The sequence below is a fragment of the Aotus nancymaae genome, unplaced genomic scaffold, assembly GCF_030222135.1.
Source record: "Aotus nancymaae isolate 86718 unplaced genomic scaffold, 86718_ANA_hifiasm-v0.15.2.pri h1tg000090l, whole genome shotgun sequence".
Classification (NCBI taxonomy): domain Eukaryota; kingdom Metazoa; phylum Chordata; class Mammalia; order Primates; family Aotidae; genus Aotus; species Aotus nancymaae.
In genome coordinates, this window is record NW_026988505.1 from 4,761,671 (window position 1) to 4,776,933 (window position 15,263).

At 41.1% G+C, this 15,263-nt stretch overlaps 1 pseudogene; it reads left to right on the forward strand.

The window, feature by feature from the left end:
* The first annotated feature begins 440 nt into the window (after window positions 1-440).
* On the forward strand, window positions 441-540 carry LOC135271805 (U6 spliceosomal RNA; annotated as a pseudogene).
* Window positions 541-15,263: the final 14,723 nt, after the last annotated feature.

Genomic DNA, 15,263 nt, shown 5'->3' on the forward strand with positions numbered 1-15,263 from the left:
TGAGTATGGTGGTGTGTACTTGCAGTCCCCACTACTTGGGAGGCCAAGGCAGGTGAATTGCTTGAACCCAGAAGCCAGAGTTTGCAGTGAGTCGAGATTGTGAGTAGAGATGGGGTTTCTCCATGTTGGTCAGGCTGGTCTCGAACTCCCATCCTCAGGTGATCCACCCACCTTGGACCCAAGTGATGTGATTATAAGCATGAGCCATTGTGCCTGGCCTCTATCTGTTTTTACAATTATACTGTTAAATACATGATGTTCCTTGACAGTGGTAATTTTTAATGACAATTTTTAACTGAGTGGAATTGCCATAAAAATAATAAAAGTAACAGTTAATATTTACTGAGCTGTTACTAGGTGCCTATAAATACCAGAGATTTTTAAATTCCTCATAACTCTTCCTTATTTCATTTAACCACTCTATCTTAAATTATTCATGCTTGCTTCAGTAGCACATATACTAAAGTTGAAATGATAGAAAGATGGGCATGGCCTCTGTGCAAGAATGACATGCAAATTTGTGAAGCATTCCATATGTTTTTAAAAACAGAAAAATATTACTCCTAGATTTTCACTGTTTTTGTGCATATGACCTTTTGTTTAGGTTGAATTATATCCAAAGATGATATTTCCAGAAATGAGATTACTGTCAGTCACAGGGCATTAGCATTCTTATTACACTTGATGTAAATTGCCAAACTTTCAAGCATGGTGGCTGTCAGCCTATAATTTGCAGCCGAAGTGGAGGATTGCTTGAGGCCAGGAGTTGGAAGAGGCAGTAGAGTGAGCCACTTTATTATTTTTTAAAAATTTCCAATCTTTATCCTGGAAGGCTTGTATACAATTTAAACACCACTAATAGTATAAGAAAATGCCCGTTTTGCTGCACCTTTGCTGGCACAGGGTATTATAACTTAACAAGTTATGTTTTGTTTGATTATTTTTAATAAATAAAATACCTCATATTACTTTATCTTTGTTATATTTTAATATATTTTCTTATATTAACTTAGTAGCTTGCTTTCTTGCTTGCTTGCTTTTCTTTTGTGTGTATGTGTGATGAAGTTTGACTCTTGTTGCCCAGGCTGGAGTGCAATGGCATGATCTCTGCTCACTACAACTTCCTCCTCTTGTGTTCAAGCCATTCTCCTGCCTTAGTCTCCTGAGTACCTGGGATTACAGGCGCGCACCACCATACCTGGCTAATTTTGTATTTTTAGTAGAGATAGGGTTTCTCCATATTGGTCAGGCTGGTCTCAGACTCTAGACCTCAAGTTATCCACCTGACTCAGCCTCTCAAAGTGCTGGGATTACAGGCATGAGCTACTGTACCTGGCTAGCTTTATTTCTTTATTGCCCCCCTTTATTTTTCAGAACAAATCTCGCTCTGTAGCCCAGGCTTGAGTATAGTGGTACAGTCCCGAATCACCACAGCCTTGACCTCTTGGACTCAGGTGATACTTCCATTTCACTAACTGGGATTATAGGCACATGCCACCATGCCTGGCTAAATTTTTTTATTTTTAGCAGAGATGAGATCTTGCTAAGTTTTCCAGGTTGGTCTGGAATTCCTGGCTTCAAGCGATCCTCCCACCGCCCCCTCCCAAAGTGCTGGTATTATACGCAGGAGCCACCATGGCTGGGCTGTCCATGTCTTTTCTGTTTATTTATAGACTTCATATGTCTTTTACTAATTTGATGATCCATTTATTTAATCTTCTATTAAATTATAAAAATATTAAATACTTTTAAATAAAGAAGTGAAAAATTTCCTTTACTCTTTAGACTCATAATCTTATCTCAGGAAATAATTGGCCATATTCCTCAAGATACATACAGGCTAATTGGATATCACTTCTCATTTTCAATTTCATGTACATCTGTTTAAATACCTAGTAATCCATCTTAATCCTTTTCATAGTTTCATAATGTTTTATTATATGGATGTATCACAATTTACTAGTCAGCTGCTGTAGACATTTAGGCTCCTTCTAATATTTGCTTTGAGCTCTTTTTTTTTTTTTTTAATTGCATTTTAGGTTTTGGGGTACATGTGAAGAACATGCAAGATTGTTGCATAGGTGCATACGTGGCAGTGTGATTTGCTGCCTTCCTCCCCTTCACCTATATGTGGCATTTCTCCCCATGCTATCTCTCCCCAACTCCCCATCCCCTGCCGTCCCTCCCCTATTTCCCCCAACAGACCCCAGTGTATAGCGCTCCCCTCCCTATGTCCATGTGTTCTCATCGTTCAACACCCGCTATGATTGAGAACATGCAGTGTTTGATTTTGTGTTTTGTGTCAGTTTGCTGAGAATGATGGTTTCCAGGTTCATCCATGTCCCTACAAAGGACACGAACTCATCATTTTTGATGGCTGCATAATATTCCATGGTGTATATGTGCCACATTTTCCCTGTCCAGTCTATCATCGATGGGCATTTGGGTTGGTTCCAGGTCTTTGCTATTGTAAACTGTGCTGCAATGAACATTCGTGTGCATGTGTCCTTATAGTAGAACAATTTATAATCCTTTGGATATATACCCGGTAATGGGATTGCTGGGTCAAATGGAATTTCTATTTCTAGGTCCTTGAGGAATCGCCACACTGTCTTCCACATGGTTGAACTAACTTACACTCCCACCAACAGTGTAAAAGTGTTCCTGTTTCTCCACATCCTCTCCAGCATCTGTTGTCTCCAGATTTCTTAATGATCGCCATTCTAACTGGCGTGAGATGGTATCTCAATGTAGTTTTGATTTGCCTTTCTCTAATGACCAGTGATGATGAGCATTTTTTCATATGCTTTTTGGCCTCATGTATGTCTTCTTTTGTAAAGTATCTGTTCATATCCATCACCAACTTTTAAATGGGCTTGTTTTTTTCTTGTAAATCTGTTTTAATTCATTGTAAATTCTGGATATCAGCCCTTTGTCAGACGGGTAGGCTGCAAAAATTTTTTCACATTCTGTTGGTTGCCGATTCACTCTATTGACTGTTTCTTTTGCCGTGCCGAAGCTGTGGAGTTTGGTTAGGTCCCATTTGTCTATTTTGGCTTTTGTTGCCAATGCTTTTAGTGTTTTGGTCATGAAGTCCTTGCCTATGCCTATGTCCTGAATGGTTTTGCCTAGGTTTCCTTCTAGGGTTTTTATGGTGTTAGGTCTTATGTTTAAGTCTTTAATCCATCTGGAGTTAATTTTGGTGTAAGGTGTCAGGAAGGGGTCGAGTTTCTGCTTTCTGCATATGGCTAGCCAGTTTTCCCAACACCACTTATTAAACAGGGAATCCTTTCCCCATTGCTTGTTTTTGTCAGGTTTGTCAAAGATTGGATGGTTGTAGATATGTTGTGTTGCCTCCAACGCCTCTGTTCTGTTCCATTGGTCTATATCTCTGTTTTGGTACCAGTACCATGCTGTTTTGATTACTGTAGCCTTGTAGTAGAGTTTGATGTCCGGTAGTGTGATGCCTCCCGCTTTGTTCTTTTTGCTTAGAATTGACTTGGCTATGCGGGCTCTCTTTTGGTTCCATATGAAGTTTAAGGTGGTTTTTTCCAGTTCTGTGAAGAAGGTCATTCGTAGCTTGATGGGGATAGCATTGAATCTGTAAATTACTTTGGGCAGTATGGCCACTTTCATGATATTGATTCTTCCTAACCATGAACATGGAATGTTTCTCCATCTGTTTGTGTCCTCTCTTATTTCATTGAGCAGTGGTTTGTAATTCTCCTTGAAGAGGTCCTTTACGTTCCTTGTTAGTTGTATTCCTAGGTATTTTATTCTCTTTGTAGCAATTGTGAATGGCAGTTCGTTCTTGATTTGGCTCTAAGTCTGTATTGGTGTATAGGAATGCTTGTGATTTTTGCACATTGATTTTGTATCCTGAGACTTTGCTGAAGTTGCTTACCAGTTTCAGGAGATTTTGGGCTGAGATGATGGGGTCACCTAGATATACCATCATGTCGTCTGCAAATAGAGAGGATTTGACTTCCTCCTTTCCTAATTGAATACCCTTTATTTCTTTTTCTTGCCTGATTGCTCTGGCTAGAACTTCCAATACTATATTGAATAGGAGTGGTGAGAGAGGGCATCCTTGTCTAGCACCAGATTTCAAAGGGAATGCTTCCAGTATTTGCCCATTCAGTATGATATTGGCTGTTGGTTTGTCGTAAATAGCTTTTATTATTTTGAGATACGTTCCATCAATACCTAGTTTATTGAGAGTTTTTAGCATAAAGGGCTGTTGAATTTTGTCGAAGGCCTTCTCTGCATCAATTGAGATAATCATGTGGTTTTTGTCTTTGGTTCTGTTTATGTGGTGAATTACATTTATAGACTTGCATATGTTGAACCAGCCTTGCATCCCCGGGATGAATCCTACTTGATCATGGTGGATAAGCTTTTTGATGTGCTGTTGTAATCGGCTTGTCAGTATTTTATTGAAGATTTTTGCATCTATGTTCATCATGGATATTGGCCTGTAGTTTTCTTTTCTTGTTGAGTCACTGCCGGGTTTTGGTATCAGGATGATGTTGGTCTCATAAAATGATTTGGGAAGGATTCCCTCTTTTTGGATTATTTGGAATAGTTTCAGAAGGAATGGTACCAGTTCCTCTTTGTATGTCTGGTAGAATTCAGCTGTGAGCCCATCTGGACCTGGGCTTTTTTTGGGTGGTAGGCTCTTAATTGCTGCCTCGACTTCAGACCTTGTTATTGGTCTATCGAGGGTTTCGATTTCTTCCTGGTTTAGGCTTGGGAGGAGGCAACTGTCCAGGAATTTATCCATTTCTTCCAGGTTTTCTAGTTTATGTGCATAGAGTTGTTTGTAATAATCTCTGATGATGGTTTGAATTTCTGTAGAATCTGTGGTGATATCCCCTTGATCATTTTTTATTGCATCTATTTGTTTATTCTCTCTTTTCTTTTTTATTAATCTGCCTAGTGGTCTGTCTATTTTGTTGATCTTTTCAAAAAACCAGCTCCTGGATTTATTGATTTTTTGAAGGGTTTTTTGTGTCTCTATCTCCTTCAGTTCTGCTCTGATCTTAGTTATTTCTTGTCTTCTGCTAGGTTTTGAGTTTTTTTTTTCTTGCTCCTCTAGCTCTTTCAATTTTGATGATAGGGTGTCAATTTTAGATCTCTTCTTTCTTCTCATGTGTGCACGTATTGCTATATATTTTCCTCTAGAGACTGCTTTAAATGTGTCCCAGAGATTCTGGTATGTGGTGTCTTCGTTCTCGTTGGTTTCAAAGAACATCTTTATTTCTGCCTTCATTTCATTGTTTATCCAGTCAACATTCAGGAGAAAGTTGTTCAATTTCCATGAAGGTGTGCGGTTCTGGGTTGGTTTCTGAATTCTGAGTTCTAACTTGATTGCAGTGTGTTCTGAGAGACTGTTTGTTATGGTTTCTGTTCTTTTGCATTTGCTGAGGAGTGATTTACTTCCAATTATGTGGTCGATTTTAGAGTATGTGTGATGTGGTGCTGAGAAGAATGTATATTCTGTGGATTTGGGGTGGAGAGTTCTGTAAATGTCTATTAGGTTTGCTTGTTCCAGGTCTCAGTTCAAGTCCTGGATATCCTTGTTAATTTTCTGTCTTGTTGATCTGTCTAATGTTGACAATGGTGTGTTAAAGTCTCCCACTATTATTGTGTGGGAGTCTAAGTCTCTTTGTAAGTCATTAAGAACTTGCCTTATGTATCTGGGTGGTCCTGTATTAGGTGCATATATATTTAGGATCATTAGCTCTTCTTGTTGCATTGATCCTTTTACCATTATATAATGTCCTTCTTTGTCTCTTTTGATCTTTGTTGCTTTAAAATCTATTTTATCAGAGATAAGCATTGCAACTCCTGCTTTTTTTTTGCTCTCCGTTTGCTTGGTAAATCTTCCTCCATCCCTTTATTTTGAGCCTTTGTGTATCCTTGCTCGTGAGATGGTTTCCTGGATACAGCACACTGATGGGTTTTGGCTTTTTATCCAATTTGCCAGTCTGTGTCTTTTGATTGGGGCATTTAGTCCATTTATATTTAGGGTTAATATTGTTATGTGTCAATTTGATCCTGCCATTTTGATGCTAGCTGGCTGTTTTGCCCGTTGGTTGATGCAGATTCTTAATTGCATTGATACTATTTACCATTTGGTGTGTTTTTGGAGTGGCTGGTACTGGTTGTTCTTTTCTATGTGTAGTGCCTCCTTCAGGAGCTCTTGTAAAGCCGGTCTGGTGGTGATGAAATCTCTGAGTACTTGCTTGTTCACAGAGGATTTTATTTTTCCTTCATTTATGAAGCTTAGTTTGGCTGGATATGAAATTCTGGGTTGAAAGTTCTTTTCTTTATGGATGTTGAATATCGGCCCCCACTCTCTTCTGGCCTGTAGGGTTTCTGCTGAGAGATCTACTGTGAGTCTGATGGGCTTCCCTTTGTGGGTAACCCGACCTTTCTCTCTGGCTGCCCTTAGTATTTTCTCCTTCATTTCAACCCTGGTGATTCTGATGATTATGTGCCTTGGGGTTGCTCTTCTTGAGGAATATCTTTGTGGTGTTCTCTGTATTTCCTGGACTTGAATATTGACCTGCCTTGCTAGGTTGGGGAAGTTTTCCTGGATAATATCCTGAAGAGTGTTTTCCAGCTTGGATGAGCTCTTTATATCATTAAAAATTAACCCCCTCAGGCAGGTGTGGTGGCTCACACCTGCAATCCCAGCACTTTGGAAGACTCAGGTGGGAGAACTCCTTGAGGCTAGGGAATCACCACCAGCCTGGTCAACATAGTGGCACTTTGTCTCTACTATAAATTAAAAATAAAATGAGCTGGACATTGCGGTGCACACCTGTATTCCCAGCGACTGGGGAAGCTGATATTGGAGGATCACTTGACCCTAAGAGGTTGAGGCTGCAGTAATCTATGATCACACCACTGCACTCCAGCTTTAGTAACAGTAAGTCTGTGTTTCTTAAATAAAATAAAAATTAGGTTGGAAGACTACTGAAGTCCTGGAGGTTGAGGCTGCAGTCAGCTGTGATTGTACCACTGCAGTCCAGCCTAGGCAATAGGGCAAGATTCTTTCTCAAAAAAATAAAGTAAAATAAAATAAAATTAACCCTGTAGCATATTTCCCAGTAAAACCTTCCCTCCTACATTTTTCTTAGAAGCTCTTGAATTTTGTTTGCTTTTCACATACCATTTAAAACTTTTAACTACTGATATCTATGTCATTCCTTCTTTTATTTTTTAAGAATGTCTTTTTGTCACTTCAAGCTGGATCTACCATGAAAGACTTCAGAGTCCAGGAAGAGATTGACTGGGCAGCATGTTATTCAGGTACAAAAAGACTTAGACAGTAACTCAGAAATGATCAAATAATAGTGCATGCATCAAGTGCAATGGGAGGCTCTTCTGGAGAGTGAGAGAAGTTTCCAGATAAGGTGATGTCAAGGCCAGGTTTTGAAAGATGAGGAAGAGTTGTATAAGAATGGAGAGGGAAGGGAGAGGTGAAGGGATGGGGAATGGGCTGGGATGGGATGGAGTGTTCCCGGCAGGGAAAGCAGCACTATAAAGACCTGGACAATTAAGATGGCACATGTTGTTCAGGGAATGTTGAATTAAGTGTGGCAGGAATGCTTTGGAGAGACAGTAATTTTCTGGTATGGAATTTTGCTCTAGAGACCTCATTCCAGTTTCTAATATTTTGTTGTTGTCATACATCACTGTCCCTGTCAAATAGTTTGGAATAGGTGTGATGTTCATTATAACGTAAATCATAATATTTCATGAATTCTCCCAAAATCACAGGAAGGTGCCACAGTTATCCCCATTTTATGAAGTGATGAAGACTTAGGGATAATGAGTGCTTTGCCTAATCTCACATGGATATTAAGACTGAGTCAGATGTAGGGTCTGGTTTAAGTTTAACGCTTGCTCTGTTGATGAGCACCACGTGTTGCTTCTCCTGTGCAGTTAAGCAGGTAGGTGAAAGAAAAGCCCGTTTTTCTCTCTAGTCACACACTTCTGACTGAATGTGTGTGTGGAGTTTCTACACCAAATTCTCCAGTACTCTGGATATTAACTGAGTATCTCACAATATTGTTCTGACACTACCTGGAGCTGGTGCAGACCCTACAGGTTAGGGGCTCAGTCCAATGAGACTACCCTCACTTCAGATTCCAATGGCAAGTACTAGGTTTTCACCTGTACTTTTGATCAACCTGTTACAAATCAGGGGTTTCCAAGACTCCCTTATTGGATTTATTTGCTAGAACAGCTTACAGAACTCAGAAAAGCAGCTTATTTTCTTTTTTCCTGAGACATAGTGTCTCAGTTTGTTGCCCAGGCTAGGGTGCAGTGGTGCAGTCATAGCTCACTGCAGCCGTGACTTCCTGGGCTTAAGTTGTCCTCCCACCTCAGCCTTCCTAGTAGCTGAGACTATACACCTGCACAACCACATTTGACTATTTTAATTTTTGTAGAGATGGGGTCTTGTTTTGTTGCCCAGGCTGGCCACAAATTCCTGGACCCAAGCGATCTTCCCACCTCAGTCACTTAAAGTGCCAGAATTACAGATGTGAGCCTCCACACCTGGTCAGTTCATTTCCTATTACTGGTTCATTGTAAAGGATACATGTCAGAAACAGCCAATAAAAGAGATGTGCATGCTGGATGCAGTGGCTTACACCTGTGATCCCATCACTTTAGGAGATCAAGTGGAAGGATTGCTTAAACTCAGGAGTTTGAGATCAGCCTGGGCAATATGGTAAAACCCTGTCTCTATAATGTGGTGATGCATGTCTGTAATCTCAGCTACTCAGGAGGCTTAGGCAGGAGAATCACTTGAACCCAGAATGTGGAGGTTGCAATGGGCTGAGATCATGCTACTACACTGCAGCCTGGGCTACTGAATGAGACTTCATCCCCAAAAAAGAAATGAAAATAAATAAATAAATAAATAAATAACCAGGTGCGATGATGTGAACCTGTAATTCCAGCTACGAGGAAAGCTGAAGTGAGGATAACTTGAGCTGGGGACTGGGGAAGCTTAGGTTGCCCTGAGCTGAGATTCTGCCACTGCACTCTAGCCTGGACGAAAGAGCCAGATCCTGTATCAAAGAAAGAAAAGAAGAAAAGGAAAGAAAAGAAAAGGAAGGAAGGAAAGAGGGAGGGAGGGAGAGAAGGGAGGAAGGAAGGAAGAAAGGAAGGAAAAAGTAAAGGAGAGGAATGAAGGAGGGAAGGAAAGAAGGAAAAAGAAAAAGAGAAACAAAAAAAGAAAGAGAAAGAAAGGGAAAAGAAAAGAAACAAAGAAAAGAAGCAAGCCCAGGGGAAGGTAAGTGGCGAGGGACACAGAGCTTCCATGCCCTCTGTTGAACATGCCACCCTCCCAGCACATCCTGTGTTTAGCCACCCAGAAGCTCTGCAAACCCTGTTGTTCAGGGTGTTTATGGAGGCTCTGTTACACAAGTATGATTGATAAAATCTTTGGCCTTTGGTGATTAAGTCAGTCTCCAGCCCCTCTTCCCTTCTGGAGTTCAGTGGGTGAGGCTGAAAGTTTCAAGCCTCTACTCATGTGGCTGCTTCCTCTGTCAATGAGCCCTCCTCCTGAAGAAATCTAGGAGCATGCAGCCACCCAGTCATTTCAGCCACATCCTGAAATGCATTCTTATCATGCTGGAGATCCCAAAGTTCTTAGAGGGTCTTGTGTTAGATAGCTGGGACCAAGATCAAATATTAAAGTTAAAGATGCTCCTATCACCTCTAGCACTGAGGTCTTTGTAAACTTTAGAAGCTCTGTGCCAGGAACCAGGTACAGAGACCAAATATGTATTTCTTTTCTTTTTTTGAGACAGAACCTCCCTGTGTCATTCAGGCTGGAGCACAGTGATGTGATCATAGCTCACTATAATTTTGACCTCTTGAGCTCAAGCGATCTTCCCACCTCAGCTTTCCAAGTATCTAGGACTACACATGCACGTCACCCATGCCCAGCTCATTTGTGTAGAGATGCAATTAGTTATGTCTCCCAGACTGATCTCAAACTCCTGAGCTAAAGCAATCATCTCAACTCAGCCTCTCAAGTAGCTGGGACTACAGGTGCACACCACCATGTCCAGCTAATATTTATTTTTATACTTTTGTAGAGGTGGAGTCTCACCATGTTGTCCAGGCTAGTTTCAAACTCCAGGCCTGAAGCATTCCTCCTACCTTGACCTCCCAAAGTGTTTGAATTTGGGTAGGAGCCACCGTGCCCAGCAATCACAAAGATCTTTATAAAAGAAAGAGGGTAGGAGAGTCAGAATTGGAATAGGAGATGTGGTGATGGAAGCAGAGGTCAGAGAGGTAGATTTGAAGATGCTTCATTTCTGGCTTTGAAGATGGATTTAGGGGCCATGATCCAAAGAATGGGGGTGGCTTCTAGAAGCTGGAAAAGCCAAGGGAAGACTTTAGAGCCTCTAGAGGGAATACAGCCCTGCTGATACCTTAACTTTAGCCTTAATAGATCTAGTTTGAGCTTCTGACCCCCAGAAGTATCAGATGGTAGATATGTGGTGTTTTAAGCAACTAAATGTAGAGTAGTTTGTTGCAGCAGCAAGAAGAAATGAACATGAAGCCAAGCATGGTGGCTGATGCTGGTAATCCCAGCACTTTAGGAATCCAGGCAGGAGAATTACTTGAGGCCAGGAGTTCAAGACCAGCCTGGGCAACATAGGAGACCCTGTCTCTACAAAAAATAAAACTGGCTGGCTCAGTGCTTCACTCCTGTGATCCCGACACTTTGGGAGGTTGAGGAGGGCGGATCACCTGAGGTCAGAAGTTTGAGACCAGCCTGGCCAACACGGCAAAACCCCATCTCTACTAAAAATACAAAAATTAGCTAGGCATGGTGGCACACACCTATAATCCCAGCTTCTTGGGAGGCTGAAGCTGGAGAATCACTTGAACCTGGGAGGTGGAAGTTTCAGTGAGCTGGGATTGCACCATTGCACTCCAGCCTGGGCAAGAAGAATGAAACTCCATTTCAAAATAAAATAAAATAATAAGCCAATCATGATGGCATGCACCTATAGTTCCAGCTACTAGGGAGACTGAGGTGGGAGGATTGCTTGAGCCTGGGAATTTGAGGTTGCAGTGAGCTGTGATTGCACCACTCCACTTCAGCCTTGGTGACAGAGTGAGATCTTGTCTCCAAAAAAAAGAAAAAAGAAAAAGAAAGAAAGAAAAAATCAACATGGTGGGAATGGGGACAGATGACAATGTTAAATAGACTGGTCAGGGGTGGCCTCCTAAGTGAAAACTGAGCAAAGACTTGAAGGAGGGGAAGGAGCTGGCCAAGGTGCTGAGGGAAGAGCATTGTATTCAGAAACAACAGAATAGTGTCTTCAATGTGTCTGAGCCTCTGGAAGGAGGCCAGTGGAGCAGAAGGAGACAGGGAGAGAATTAGGGGAGGAAGCCAGGGAGTTGCTGGGCAGGGATCAGTACACATCTTGTAAGTCCTGGGAGGTTATTGCTGGGTCTTTGGCTTTTACTTTGAGATGGGAACTGCAGGAGGTTTCTGAGCAGAGAGGCGACATGATCTGTCTCCCAATTTAAAAGCATTCTCTGACTGCTTAGTTGAGAAAGATTGTGGAAAGATTTGGGTAGAAGCATGGGGGCCAGACTGTGGCAGCATCCAGGTAGGAGATGATAGTGGTCCTGACCAAGGTCATGGCAGTGATGAGAGATGGTCAGAGGAGAGAAGTAGGGGAGGAGGCCAGGGAGTTGCTGGGTGGGGATCTTCAGTACATGTTGAAGACAGTCAACAGAATTTCCTGACAGACTGGATGTGGGGTGTGAGAGAAGGCAGGGGTCAAGGTTTAGTTTGATTCTTATTCTATTATTAAGCACTTTTTTAAAAAAACACTACTGCCTTTCCCAATCTTATCAAGTATGGGATGCTAGATTAAAGAAATCTCTTCAGGCTCAATGCAGTGGCTCATGCCTGTAGTCCCAGCTGTTTGGGAAGCAGAGATGGGAGTATCTTTTAAGGACAGGATTTCAAGACCAGCCTGGGCAACATAGCAAGACCTCCTTGCTACAAAAATATTTTTCAAAATTTAATAAAATAAAAAAATGTAGCTAGGCATGTTGATGTGTATTTGTAATCTCAGCTACACAGGAAGTTTAGGTGGGCAGATCTCTTGAGGTAGAGAGTTTGAGGCCAGCTTGGGCACCATAGCAAGACTCCTCACTCTACAAAAACTTAAAAAAAAAAAAATAGCCAGGTATGGAGCCACTCAACTGTAGAAACAGCACTGGGGAGCTGAGGCAGGAAGATGGCATGAGCCCAGGAGGTTGAGGCTGCAGTGAGCTATAAGTGCACAACTGCATTCCAGCCTGAGTGACAGAGCAGGATTTTGTCTCACAATGCAAATAGAAATACAAATAAAATAATGAAATCTCAAGTCAGAGCCCTTTGGTTCTGCAGCTGTTGCTACTTCAGAGCCGTGCAGTGGGTTTTTTATCACTGGAAATGAGGAGACCCCTGTCCAGTGCTATTGCCTTACTAATCAGTGTTTTTAAAAATATATTAATCGGGCTGGGCATGGTGGTTTATGCCTGCAATCCCAACACTTTGGGAGGACAAGGCGGGTGGATTACCTGAGGTCAGGGGTTCAAGACCAGCTTTGCCAACATGGCCAAACACCATCTCTACTAAAAAAAATACAAAAATTAACCAGACATGATAGAGGGTACCTGTAATCCAAGCTACTTCAGAGGCTGAGGCAGGAGAATGGTTTGAACCTGGGGATCAGAGGGTGCAGTGAGCTGACATTGCACTGCTTCACTCCAGCCTCAGTGAAAGACTGAGACTTTCAAAAAAAAAAGTATTATATCAACATGTAATGAATGGTTTTATTATTATTATTATTTAAGATGGAGTTTCACTCTTGTTACCCAGGCTGGAGTGCAATGGCACGATCGTGGCTCACTGCAACCTCCACCACCCGGGTTTAAGCAATTCTCCTGCCTCAGCCTCCCGAGTAGCTGGGATTACAGGTGTCTGCCACCACACCTGGCTAATTTTATGTTTTTAGTAGAGACAGGGTTTCACCATGTTGGAGGGCTAGTCTCAAAATCCTGACCTCATGTGGTCTGCCCACGTTGGCCTCTCAAAGAACTGGGATTATAGGCATGAGCCACCATGCCCAGCCAATTTTATTATTAATATGTAATGAATAATAAATATTTTAAGTTTTTTGCTTTATATTAGTTATATCAACATGTCATTGTTTTATTATTAATATGTAATGAATAAAAATATTTTTAAAATTTTGTCCTTTTTTTAACTTTAATATAATTATTCATATAAAGAAAAAGTCCTAGAGATCTTATATAAAGTTAAAAAATGTAAAGGGATGCTAGACCCCAAAAGATTTAGAACTTCTAGTTTAGAAATATTCAGAGTAAACCACATACAACTTGCTACTTGGTCTGTTTTCTTTCTTTGTTTTTTGTTGTAGGAGATGAGATCTTGCTCTGTCACCTAGGCTGGAGTACAGTGGTGTGATCGCACCACTGTAGCTTCACTTCAGGCTTGAACTCCTGGGCTAAGGATCCTCCTGCCTCAGCCTCCTGAGTAGCTGGGACTGTAGGTATACATGATGACACCTGGTTAATTTTTAAACTTTTTCATAGACATGGGATCTCACTTTGTTGGTCAGGCTGGTGTCAAACTCCTGGCCTCGAGTGACCCTTCCACCTCCACCTCCCATCCTAGAGATATGATCCACCACAATAAGCACTTGTTCAATTTTCTAAAAAAATAAAAATTTCTAAGTAAAGCTGCGGGATGATGGCAGGAAGATAATAGTAAAAAAAAAAAAAAAAAAAAAAAAAAAAAAGAATCAATTGTAATGATTTATTCCCACATATTCTTTTGACAGCAAGGAAAACTTTTAGTAGATACATTTTTTACAAACAAACAAAAGGCAAATAAACAATGTTGTACAGAAACTTCAACACACACTATAATATTCCCACTTTTCTGATATCAGTTATGGAGATTCTTCATGGATTACTTAACTATCACCATCAGTAGTTTGATCCTCTGATCATTTTTATCAACTTCCTCATTTGTTAACTTCTCTCCAAGGTATGTCATATCGTGACATACTGCTGCTGCACAAACATGGCCTGAGTCATCCTGTTATTCACATAGAATACTTCCCTAATTTCTTTTTTTATGCTCTGTCTCTGTGTTTTGCATTTTTCTTACCTTTATTGTCAGAAACTTCAGAAAGTCAGTTGTACTAATTTATCAACATTTGCTTCATTAATTTCTACTTTGCTTATATGTGATTTTCCTCAACAGACCTCATCACAATTTCTAACCTGTTTTTTTTGTTTGTTTGTTTGCTTTTCTGAGACAAGGTCTTGCTCTGTTGTTCAGGCTAGAGAGCAGTGGTGCTATCATAGCTGACTACAGCCATAATCTCCGAGGTTCAAGTGATCCTCCCACCTCAGCTTCCCAAATGTCTCAGACTACAGGTGTTTGCCACTATGTCCAACCAATATTTGGACTTTTTCTGTACATGGATTCCAGAGGGCTGACTGTGAAATGTGAGTATGCATGAATTTTGGTGTATGCTGAGATGTGGGGCTGGAACTAATCTTCTCTTTATACTGAGGGATGACTGTATATGTTTTTATAATTATGCTGTAGGACACATATTGTTCCATAGCCTTGAAAATGATAGTTTTAATGCCAAATAATTTTTAATTGAGTGGAATATTAACAATTAAAGTAGCAGCTGGCCAGGTGTAGTGGCTCACACCAGTAATCGCAACACTTTGGGAGGCTGAGGCAGGAGGATTGCCTGAGGCCAAGAGTCTGAGACAGGCTGTGGTAACAAAGGAAGTCACCATCCCTACAGTGAAGTACATGAATTAGCCTAGTGTGGTGGCATGCGCCTGTAGTCCTAGCTACTTGAGTCCAGGGAAGCTGAGACTACAGTGAGTCATAATCAGGCCTCTGCACTCCAGCCTGGGTGACAGAGACCCTGTCTCAAAACAACAAAAAACTAGCAGCTAACATTAACTGATCTTCACTTACCTACTCTGTGTTAAATTATTCTCAGATTTTCACTGTTTGTGCAGATGACCTTTTGTTTAGATTGAATTGTCTCCCCAGGTATTTCCAGAAGTAAGGTTACTGTGAGTGATGATGAATGGACATTCTCATTGGCCTTGATATAAATTGACAAGGTTTTGGATGCCTGTCATCTATAATCCCAGCA